This window comes from Punica granatum, chromosome 4 (genome assembly GCF_007655135.1).
Source record: "Punica granatum isolate Tunisia-2019 chromosome 4, ASM765513v2, whole genome shotgun sequence".
NCBI classification, from domain to species: Eukaryota; Viridiplantae; Streptophyta; class Magnoliopsida; order Myrtales; family Lythraceae; genus Punica; species Punica granatum.
The window spans coordinates 24,834,893-24,846,608 of NC_045130.1; positions in this window are offsets into that span (position 1 = coordinate 24,834,893).

The window sequence follows — 11,716 nt, forward strand, 5'->3', positions numbered from 1 at the left end:
TTGAAAAGTACATCTGAGACCTTTAAAGCACTGCTTGGGAGGTCTAGATGCGTTATGTGATTCATTCCGACGATTCCACATTAAGCCTAGGGAAGGCTAGCACTGTGTAGGGTAGACACCTGGCGTCAAGTTTCCGTAAAAAGGACTTCCGGATATGCATTTCCACTAAAAATGTCCAATTTTGCTCCTCAGAGGTTACTCGGGAAATTGAGAAGGGTTATGTTGTCTGTTTTGCCCAATTGTGAATGTCCACTAGAGTTTTCAGGGCAATGCAGTACGAACTTCGTTTGCTGTAATTTCGTTAGACCAATCTCCGGTTATGCATTTCCGAAGAGAGGTATGCCCGCTTTGTCACTCGGAAGTCATTTGAAGTGTCTGTGTGGCTTCCAAGAGACAATCTGAAGCACTGCTCATGCTCTGTATGCTTGTGGGGCATGACAGTATCTGACATTTGGAATAACTTTTCTCCGGGAAATCGGCATTTTCGGACTTCCACTGAAAGGTTGTCTGTATACAGAAAGTTGTTCAGTATAGAGCAAATGATTTGCAAAATACTTTTGAAGACACTTTTCATTTGTTTAGCACTGATGTGGATTTTTGAAGTCCAATATTGGCTATCTTCCGATGGTCGAGCGAACTATCGGAAAATAAGGCTGTCCACGTGGTATAGTGAAAATGTCGGTTTTGGACGTTGTTGAGCTCTCCAGTCACTCTGTTGCCTTTTGGTGACCCCTGGTGTCCTGTTGCATACGCGTGTCATCCGCTTGACTCTGCTGACTTGAGGATGAATAGTGATTTCTTACTCTGTTGAGCCATTTTCTGTATTCCTGCTCAAGTCATGGTATAGACCATTACTGATGTCGTTGTTTGGAATGGTGAGCCAAAATGAGGTGCTGACAGCTTGCCCCTCTTTGACTGCGTGCTTGAGTAGAGGATGCAGCCAAAGACTTCAGAAGCAACCCAATTTGATAGCAACGATCAGTTTGGAACTTCCGATAGTGACTTTCTCCTTCTTACTTCGGATATGTGGGATGTTGTGCCTCACATAAAGATAAAAGAAGTGAGATGAGACGTGACTAGGTTTTGCCATAAACAAGAAATGAATGTATAAAGAAAGGTGATCTGTGGATTGAGAATGATGTGCTTAATCGGAAATGCGGTGTGCGAGGTTTAATGAAAAGCGCTGAGCTTATTGAAAAGGTGCACTACTTTCATGAGAATGTGCGCGCCAATTAAAAAGTGCATTGCAAAAATAAAAAGGTGCACTGCATTCCTGAGAAGGTGCACGCCAATTGAAAATGCATTGCGGAAATAAAAGGTGCACTGCATTCCTGAGAAGGTGCAAGCCAATTGAAAATGCATGGCGAAAATAAAAGGTGCTTCTGCAAGAGGCATGGGCGCTTGCCCAGTAAGTCGCCTGATGCACGAACGCTTGCGCGGGGGTTTGCAATATGCATAGGCGCATTGCCCTGTGGATTGCGGGGTGCACGAGCGCTTGTTCAGCGGGTTTGCAAGATGCACGGACGCTTACCCGGCGGGTTGCAAGGTGCACTGCATTCCTGAGAAGGTGCACGCCAATTGAAAATGCATTGCGAAAATAAAAGTGCATTGCGCTCCTGAGAAGGTGCACGCTAATTGAAAATGCATTGCGGAAATAAAAGGTGCACTGCGTTCCTAAGAAGGTGCATGCTAATGGAAAACGTGCATTGCAGAAATAAAAGGTGCACTACGTTCCTGAGAAGGTGCATGTCAATTGAAAAGTGTATTGCGAAAATAAAATGCTTGCAGAGAGTAAATGCAAATGCTAGAGATTTGCACGAGGTGTGGAATGAATCATTGTGTTTCATCGATCCATAGCCCCGTGTGTGTTGCGAACAATGTTGTGACAACATGTTTAGTTGTTGGTCATCTGCTTGCGATGCAACTGAGTGCGTTGATTGATATCCTGAAGGATTCTCTTCGGATCAAGGCTGGAGTTCTTAGCATAAGACAGGCATGCATTCGTCAGAGGAAGAGACCTTTCAGGGTTTACATCCTCATACCTGCATATGAAACCATGGGAGCTAACAATTGTTGCTAGTCTTACCATACAGCCATAATAAAGATGTGTAAAGAAGTCTGGGGGCCGTTTGGATTCAAAGTTAAAATTACTTTGATTTTGATTTTGATTTTGATTGTGGAAAAGGACAAATGAGATGTGATTATAAATTTGACTTGGGAAACGTGTATTTTTTGTTGTGTAGTGTGTTGAGTTAAAGTTAAAGTTAAAATTTTTGAATTGGGAAATGTGTATTTTTGTTGTGTAGTGTGTTGAGTTAAAATTAAAGTTAAAGTTAAAATCAGTTAACTCTCGATCCAAACGGGGCCTGAATAATAATGCTTTGTGAATTTGAACTTAATGACCGTTTGAAGGGGTGGTCGTGTCTCGCAAGATTATGATTTGAAAAGAAAAACCTTTCTCAAAATGGGGATGACTCGTGGAATTCGCATAAAGGTAAGAGGAGAGATTTTTGGAATCCTTCGGATCAAGGATATAACGATTCGACTGCATGTCGAAATGATTCTCATGCTCGGAGAGTCAAAGAGAGTTTGCTTGTATCGAAAATTGCCAAATCACTACTCGTTGTTGCTGCACGCTGAATGTAGCTGTCATTTCGTGGTCAAGCTACCAAAGGTCTCCTAATTTTTGTCTCGGTCGTAGGACGCATGACGACTTAGCAGGGTCTTTTATTTGACATTTCCCTCTTTTAACTCTCACCTTTTGCTACAACCACCCTGATCAGGTTTAATTGCACCTCTCGGTTCCTCTAACTTTTGCCTAGATCGCCCTTTGCAGGTTTTCGGCCTAGCGAGGATTTTGTTTCATGCTCTCCTTTTGCCACGGTTTCCCTTTGCCGGATTTTAAACCGTGCCTCTCTTTCCCTAATTTTTGCCTAGGTCGCCTCAAGGAGGTTTTCAACCTAGCGGGAAATTCATTCTTTTTCTCTCAAAAGAAAAGAGGTCAAAGAAAAGGAAAGAGCCGAAGAAGGGAATACGTGAGTGAGTTAAATTAAAAATGCTCGAGATTGTACATTCGAAGAAAGATAAAATGTAATGTGCATTGAGAAAACACCCGCAGTGGGGTAACAGAAACACCATCAAGGATAGCATTTCTTAAGAGTATCAGCATTGACCGGAAGAGCGTTCTTGTTTCCGTCCATGTCGTTGAGGATGATTGCCTCTCTGTCAAAGGCTTCTTTGACGATAAATGGACCGTCGTACTTGTAAGCAAATTTGCCCCTGGAATCTGGGGTGACGTGCAAGACTTTTCGCAAAACGAGGTCGCCGGGGCTGAACTCGTGGGGATGGACTTTCTTGTTAAATGCTCGGGCCATCCTCTGCTGATAGCATTGACCGTGGCAAAGTGCTGTAAGCTGCTTTTCATCAATGAGATTGAGTTGTTCGTAGCGCTGCTTTGCTCATTGTACTTCCTTGAGCTTGAACTCAGCATAGATCCTCATGGAGGGAATCTCTACTTCGACTGGAAGAACTGCTTCCATGCCATAAACCAAAGAATACGGGGTTGCCTCGGTATACGAGCGAACAGATGTCCAATAAGCCAAGAGCGTGAAAGGGAGCATATCGTGCCAGTCCTTATAATTCACCGTCATTTTTTCGATGATTTTCTTTATGTTCTTGTTCGCCGCCTCCACCGCACCATTCATTTGTGGACGATACGAAGAGGAATTGCGATGCTGGATTCTAAACTATACACAGCGTACGTCGATGAGTTTGTTATTCAGATTCTTGGCATTGTCGATGATGAGCATTGCAGGGACCCCATAGCGTGCAATGATGTCGCGTTTGAGGAAGCGTGCCACAACTTTTGCAGTGACTGATGCAGAAGTGATAGTTTCGATCCACTTAGTGAAATAATCGATAGCTACTAGTATGAACAAATGTCCATTGGATGCTTTGGGATTGATAGGACCGATCACGTCCATACACTACATTGAAAAGGGCCACGGAGCTGCCATTGGATACAGCTCGTTAGGTGGTGTTCTGATCTAATTCGCGTAGACTTGGCACAGGTGACAGTGCCTGACATGCTTGACGCAGTCAATTTCCATGGTAGACCAGAAATAACCCAACCGCATGAGTTTCTTTGCCAGCATGAGCCCGTTCATGTGCGGTCCGCAATTTCCTTCATGCACTTCTTCCATGAGGCGTTGAGCCTCATTTCTGTTAACACACCGAAGTAGTGTGGCGTCGAATGAATGGCGGTGGAGAGTCTCGCCACTCAGGAAAAAGTGTGCTGCGATGCGTCGAAGAGTCCTCCGATCATGGGGATCAGTAAAAGCAGGGAATTGACCGGTTTGCAGCAAGTGCTTGATGTCTGCATATCACGGTTTGCCATTAATAGCTTCGATCACGACGCAATGGGCAGGGCCCTGAGTAATCTCAAACTCGAGGGGCTCGATGAGATTCTCCTTCGTGATGCTCACCATGGAAGCGAGCGGTGCTAGTGCATCGGCAAACTGGTTCTTCATGCGCGGTGTGTACGTGAACGAAACTTTCTTGAAGTTCTAGACTAACTCCTCGAGATACTCGTGATATGACACTAGTTTGGGATCTTTCGTCTTCCACTGTTTGAGTGTCTGAAAGATTGTGAGTATGGAATCTCCAAACACTTCTAACTCCTTGACCTTGAGATCGATTGCTGCCTGCAAGCCAAGAATACAAGCTTCGTACTCGGCTACGTTGTTGGTGCAGGGGAAGTCAATCTTTGATGCAACAGGGAAATGACGTCTTTCAGGGGATATCAGCACTGCGCCAATACCTGATCCTGTGGAATTAACTGCACTGTCAAAATACATCTTCCATCTTGGAGTCTCTTCGTCATCACTCACTTGGAGAATTTCTTCATCTGGAAAGTTAGAGTCAATCGGTGTGTCATCATCGATTGGAAACTCTGCTAGATGGTCTGCTATCGCCTGGCCCTTCACTGATGTGCGCAATACGTACCCGATGTCGTACTCCGTCAGTTGGCAACGTCATTTTGCTATGTTCCTCATGGAGGATGGACTGCCGAGCAGATACTTCAAAGGATCTATCTTTGACAGCAGGCAAACAGTATGGTAGAGAGTGTATTGCCGGAGCCTTTACATGACCCACACAAGTGCGCAACACATTTTCTCTATCTCAGGGTAGTTGGACTCCCCTTCAGTGAACTTCTTACTCAAATAATAAATTGCTCGCTCTGCGTGAGAAGAATCGTCCTTTTGCCCCAACATGCACCCGATGGATTGTCAGCGTACTGTCAGGTACAGAATGAGAGGACGATCCGGTGAAGGTGGGACTAACACCGACGGCTGAACCAGATATGCGTTGACTGTATCAAAAGCTTTTTGACACTGGTCATTCCATTTTACTGCTGCATTTTTGCGATGCAAGCGGAAGAGGCGTTGTCATTTGTCTGTCAAATTTGCAATGAAACGCACAATGTAATTCAGCCATCCTAGGAAGCTCCTTACTTCACGTACTGTCGATGGAGGGAGCAGTTCCATGATCGCCTTGACTTTGTCGGGGTCGACCTCGATGCCCTTTTTACTGATTACAAACCCTAACAGTTTCCTTGACTTGATACCGAAGGTGCATTTCGCCGAGTTAAGTCGGAGCTTGTATTTCTTGAGACGATCGAATAGTCACTTGAGGTCGACCAGATGATCTTTGCCTTCTTTGGACTTCGCAATCATGTCGTCGACATAGACCTCTATCTCTTTATGCATCATGTCATGAAAGAGAGTGACCATCGCCCGCTGATAGGTTGCCCTGACTTTTTTGAGACCGAAAGGCATAACCTTGTAGCAAAATGTGCCCCACATCGTAATGAACGTTGTTTTGATCTTATCCTCCTCAGCCATCTGAATCTAATTGTATCCAGAGAAGCCGTCCATGAAGGAGAATTGCGTGTGACGTGTTGTGTTATCCACCAAGACATCGATATGAGGCAGCGGGAAGTTATCTTTAGGACTAGCCCTGTTGAGGTCTCGGTAATCGATGCAGACTCTGACTTTGCCGTTCTTCTTTTCCACCGGCACGATGTTCGTTACACATTCAGAGTAGTTGTATACCTCCAAGAATCCCGCATCTACTTGCTTGATAACCTCCTCCTTAATATGGAGAAGAAGGTCAGCTCGTTGATACCGTAAGTGTTGGCGTTTGAGTGGAAATCTTTCAGTATCGAGTGGGAGGAAATGCTTTACGATTGAAGGGTCTAAGCCTGGCATGTCAGCGTAAGACCAAGCGAAGACCTCTTGATACTCTATCAAGAAATCGATCATCCGGGATCTTCGTGCAGGTTCAAGACCCGTCCCGATCTTGAGGGTGCATGACTCTTCTGCAGTGCCTATGTGATCTCTTCGATTGGCTGGAGCGAGGTGAGTTAGTGGTTTTTGAAACGATGCAAACTCTCTTCTATCTCGGGCATGTAATCGTCCTCATCAAGTCCTTCCCCGAAGTATATGGGTAGGGACTTTCCGAGGCGTGTTTCGGATGAATTCGAATCGTTGGATCGGTGATTTGGATTTGATTGGAGCCTGGAAATGAAAGCGAATTGTTTTAGAAATTAAAGAGAAGTGAGTGCGAGATAGAATATTTATACGTAGAAATTGAAAAAACATGTAGGGATTCTATTAACAAGCCATAACAAAATCCCCTCTTCTGACATGTGGCTTATGGCATTGCCGACATGCAGGCAGCATTATATACAAAGACCGTCTTATACATCGGCAACCATGGCCGAGTAGAGTGGAACTGCAGTCCAGTTGGTAAGCTCCTCGTCCTCCCGTGCAAGGCGAATATGAACCTCGGAAGATGTCTCATCAGTGACAGCATATATGGCTGGCAAAGCCAAGAACGCTTCGATTGCATCCGAAGAAAAGTCATCTGATTTAGTGATCGGGCTGTCGGAGGTGCCTCCCATGATTTGTGGTGGTGCGAGGAAAAACTGCAAGAGCGGTGGAACCGAAATGCCCCTGGAGAGCCTTCCGTAATGTGCAACGAGGTGGTGGAGATGCTTTCCACGACGAGCTTGCACGATATCATTACAAGATGGGCGAAAACCGAGTCCCCTCCTATTGCGGTGTTCCTCCATTTCAATTGGTCGGAGGATTCCCTGTGCACGTGCCCCGAGTCCAGTTCCGGGGACGTAATTGTTCTTTAACAGAACTTTCCCTATCATGCAATCGGCCTGAGATGGACCTACTTCTCCGTAATCTCGAATCATGGAAATGGTGTCGAAAGAGTGAAAGGGAAGATTCGGATCTTCTCCAATGTTGATATAGGGGACGGCTGTCTCTTTGTAGACTTTATAATCTTCCTCGCTGTTGACAGTGATGAGCTTACCTTCGATGAAGAATTTCAACTTCTGATGTAGTGATGAAGGAACAACGCTGGTGGCATGAATCCATGGCCTCCCAAGCAAGAGGCTGAAGGCATTGAGAATCTCAAGGATTTGGAAGGTGACAAAGAATGAGCAAGGACCTATGTCGATCAGGAGATCGGTTTCTCCGTTCACTACTCTCTTGGAGCCGTCAAAGGCTCGGACAATGGTCTTGCTTGCCCGAATGCGGCTCATGTCCACATTCATCTATTTCAGCGTGGAAATGGGGCAAACATTGAGAGCAGAGCCGTTTTCGATCATGACTCGACCAATGACGTGGTTGTTGCACTTACAGACTATGTGCAATGCCCACTAGTGTCCCTAACCTTCAGATGGCAGCTCGTCCTCAGCAAAGGAGATTTGATTCAAGAACATAGAATTGACAGTCTCCTCGATCTTATCCGGTGTAATCTCCTTCGAAATTTGTGCAGCAGTGAGGACTTTCAACAGAGCGTCACGATGTGGTTCGGAGCTCAAAATCAATGCAAGTAGCGAAATGTGGGCTGGTGACTTGCCAATTTGCTCCATCACCTTGTATTCACTTGCTTTAATCACCTTCATGAAGGCTTCAGCTTCTTGATCAGTGACCTTCTTCGAGGGAAATGGAGTAGCTTCTGGAATGGTTGAGAATGCCGTGGCAAGGGCCTTCCCTTTATCTGTAGGCACTGGGTCCTGATAAACTCATCCCGAGTGCGTGATGCCCATCGCACTCATTTCTTGTTCTACAATGGCAACATCGCCCTCATTTCTCCAGGGGACTCGGCTATCCTGATATGACTCCTTTGCAGGAACCTCGATGACGAACGAGACGGAAGCGAATGCAACTTCTGCCGGAGCATAGTTGATGACGAATGGAATTGAAGTCTTCTACGTATCCTCTTCTTCTTCGATAGCAGCTATGCTAATCATGTTGACAAAAGGTCTTGAACCTGACCCATGATTGGGGAGAGGGTTTGCGCGGACGTTCGACGGCTTTACCTAATTGAAGGAAATCTGCCTTGTGTCAATCATCTCTTGGATTTTGTCCCCGAAGTCTCCAGCAAGTATCCATACTATGTCCAGGAGCACCCGAGTAAAACTCACAGCGCAGATTTTGATTTTGCACGGTAGGATCGAAATGAGGACAGGGCGCCTCTGTTCTAATCTTGTTGCCTGCGAGGAGTTGCCTGAATATATGGGAGGGAAGAGCTGGTAAAGTAGTGTACTACTTGCGAGGACGTGATTGAGAAGCACTACCCTGTTGAGCTCTCGGGGCTAGGGCACGTTGAGCCGGCTGAGGAGATCTTGAAGTCGAGTCTCTATTTTGTTGTGCCTGAGCAGGAACATACTGTTGCGGAGGTGGTGGCTGGATAACGGTCGGTGAGGCTGATGGATAGGCCTGCGTGTAATGCACAGGATGTGCATAAGCTTGAAGAATCTGTGACATAGGGGTGTAGTCCACTGAAATCGACTGTGAAGCCTGACGTTGCGAATTAACGGTGCCAACAGTTGCATCCTTACTTTCTTGGACGACCTGGAAGTCTGCCTTTTCGATGTTTCCCCTTCCTTCTTCCTCGATGGGGCTTCAATTCTTCCTAGCTTAACACCAACGTCAAGCTTCTTTCCCGCCTCTATCAAGTCCGAGAAGGAGGAGGTATGAGCCAGGAGGTGTGAATAATATGCGCTTCTGAGCGTGGAGTGAAACAGATGCACTTGCAATCGCTTAGTAATCGGGGGAATATGTTTTGCTGCTTTTCCTATCCATTCCGACGCATAGGCTTTGAAAGCTTGATCTTCCTTTATCTCCATCATGCTGAGATCAAGGAGAGTAGGGGGTGACTCCGCATAGAATCGATACTGGTCGAGGAACTTATGGGAGAGATCGGCCCAAGTGGGGATGTCGTCAACCTTCAACGTCTTGAACCAATCCAGTGCTGATCCCGTGAGACTATCCTTGAACGTCTGAACGACGAATTCCTCATAATCCCAGTATGGCATCATTTTACTCTGATTATGGCGGAGACGATGTCGTGGGTCGCTTGTCCCCTCGTATCTCTTGAAATCCGGAATCTTGATCTTCGGGGCAGCCGCATACCTGGGAATAAATTCCAATTGTTGTCACCGTAATCAAAACGGGAACTGCCTACTTGGAGGGCTCAAATGGTATCCTCCATTTTTCTTATCCTCTTATCTTGCTCATTCTCCGCTTCAGGAGGAATGTTTGTAAGTAGAGCTAGAGAGGCAACCTGAATAGGCATGCTTGGTTCAGTGGGAGGAACGTTTTGGAGTGGTGGAGCTGGGTAAGAAAGGCTCATTTGGGGTTGTAGAGTTTGGAAAAAAGAATGGTTCGCGGTAGAAACGGGAGCCTAAGCATTAGTGGTCGGAGGAACTGTCGGTGGTGGAACAGTATAGACCGGAGGATGAATTGGCATAGCTAGCGCTGGCAGCGTGTGCATGGTCGAATCTGTTGATAGGAAAGCTGCTAGTGGCAAAGGAACCGCTGTAGGGGCAGGTGGTGGCGGTAAGGGATCACTGATAGGATGGATCGTCGGTGCATATGTCATTGCAGGAAAGGATATGTCCTCACTATCTGTGACGTAGATTAGAGGAACGACCGGATTCGGATCTACCGTTATCCTGCGCTTGGGAAGAGCATGGCCATAAGTTCCGCCATATTGGTATTCATGTTGGCGGCCAATTGATTCACCATGCCTTCGAGCGCAGTAAAGTTTACGGGGTCGATGGCGTTGGATGGTGCCTGTGCCGGAGGAGGGAGGTGCGTTGAAGGAGCATCCGAATACGCCGTAGATGCAACGGGAGGTGGTATAATATGTCCGCATTGCGGCGGGGAGTGTGGCGGCATCGGTGGTGTCTCGTGCTCGGAAACAACTGGTTGTTGTTCTTCTTCCATTTTGAGGCGTGCATGAGTTGGATACCAATGTGACGCTAGTTGTTAGTACCTGTATGTATAAATGTGTAAGTGCGATCGCTGTATGTTGGCAAATTTTCAACATATAAATGAATGACTAAGTGTATGAAATGTGTGAAATGCATGACTTTGAAAACACTAATGCCATTACATTAGTTCGCTCTACGTTCCATATTTTTACAAAGATTGTCTGTTTGAAAACAAGGAACATAAACATTAAATCGACACTATTACATCCCGTAGCCGAGTGAGCGATGTGCGGGTCCTATGCGGGGCAAGAGCACTAACAAACTAAACCTAAGGCTGGGAGACCATGGGCGCTTTCGCCCGTGCTCGGTCCAGCATAGCGCTCAAACGTGCTATCTCCCTGTCTTAGCTCGCTATGCGTGCGCAAGTTTGAGCCAACTCGCTCTTAAGCTCTCTGTGGTCAGTGAGCTCTGAACGTATGTCCAAAAGCTCACAACGGAGTCGATCTCGCTCTCCCCTGATGGCTTGTAACTCTGTGCGCATGGCTCTTTGGACGGAGCCCTCTGTGTCTAGAATGTCTGCCTGCGGTGTGCACGTAATCTGTGGCGTGCGTAGCCGATGAAAATGTGTGAGTTCATATGGATGGAACTGCACCACATATACTGCAGTAGCTGAGAAAGCTCGCTCGTCGTCAGTGGGGTGCTCCGGGAAGTAGAGCTCTTGAACGATACGCGTGCTCCATAAACGTCGAACCTCTCGGACTCATAGAAACCTTTCCGGGAGTGAAGTTGTAGTGTCTGCCCACATGAAGCGGTATGGAGTACGATCCGCCTTTGTAGGGATGTATTGTAGGCCGCCGAGTTGTCTGATGACTCAGGCTGGAAAGACAAGTGTGCTCCCTAAATGACTGATCAGGGGAAGTCCTATAACTAAAGGACATCCAATGGTCATGGGACCGCTGGGATTCCATCGATTAGTCCATAAAAACTGTGCTGGGGTGAGCTCCTCCTTGAACTGCGTCCAGTCAGTGTAGTTACGGTCGGAAGCTCGAAACACGTGGAGTAGACGAGCGATGAGCGAGCGCTCGTCGGTGATGCATGAAAAAGGATGGGATGAGCCGAACGGCCTGATGTGTGCGAGAAGCCAAATCTGAAGCAGATGTGAGGATCCTTTCATCCCGCCCCGTCGAATCTCTCATACATAGTCAAGAGACCGAATGGTCTTAGCCAAGATGGCTTCCACATAACTATGGCCTCCTACCACTTGGAGGATGACCTAGGCAAGTGCCTCGTCTATGAGGTTCGACGAGTACGGAAACATAATAGTCCCGAAGATAAGCAAGAGGAATCCGTGACAGGCGTCTCGTTGATATGATTCTCTCGTGGCATTGAGAGCACGGAAATGTATGAAGTCTATGA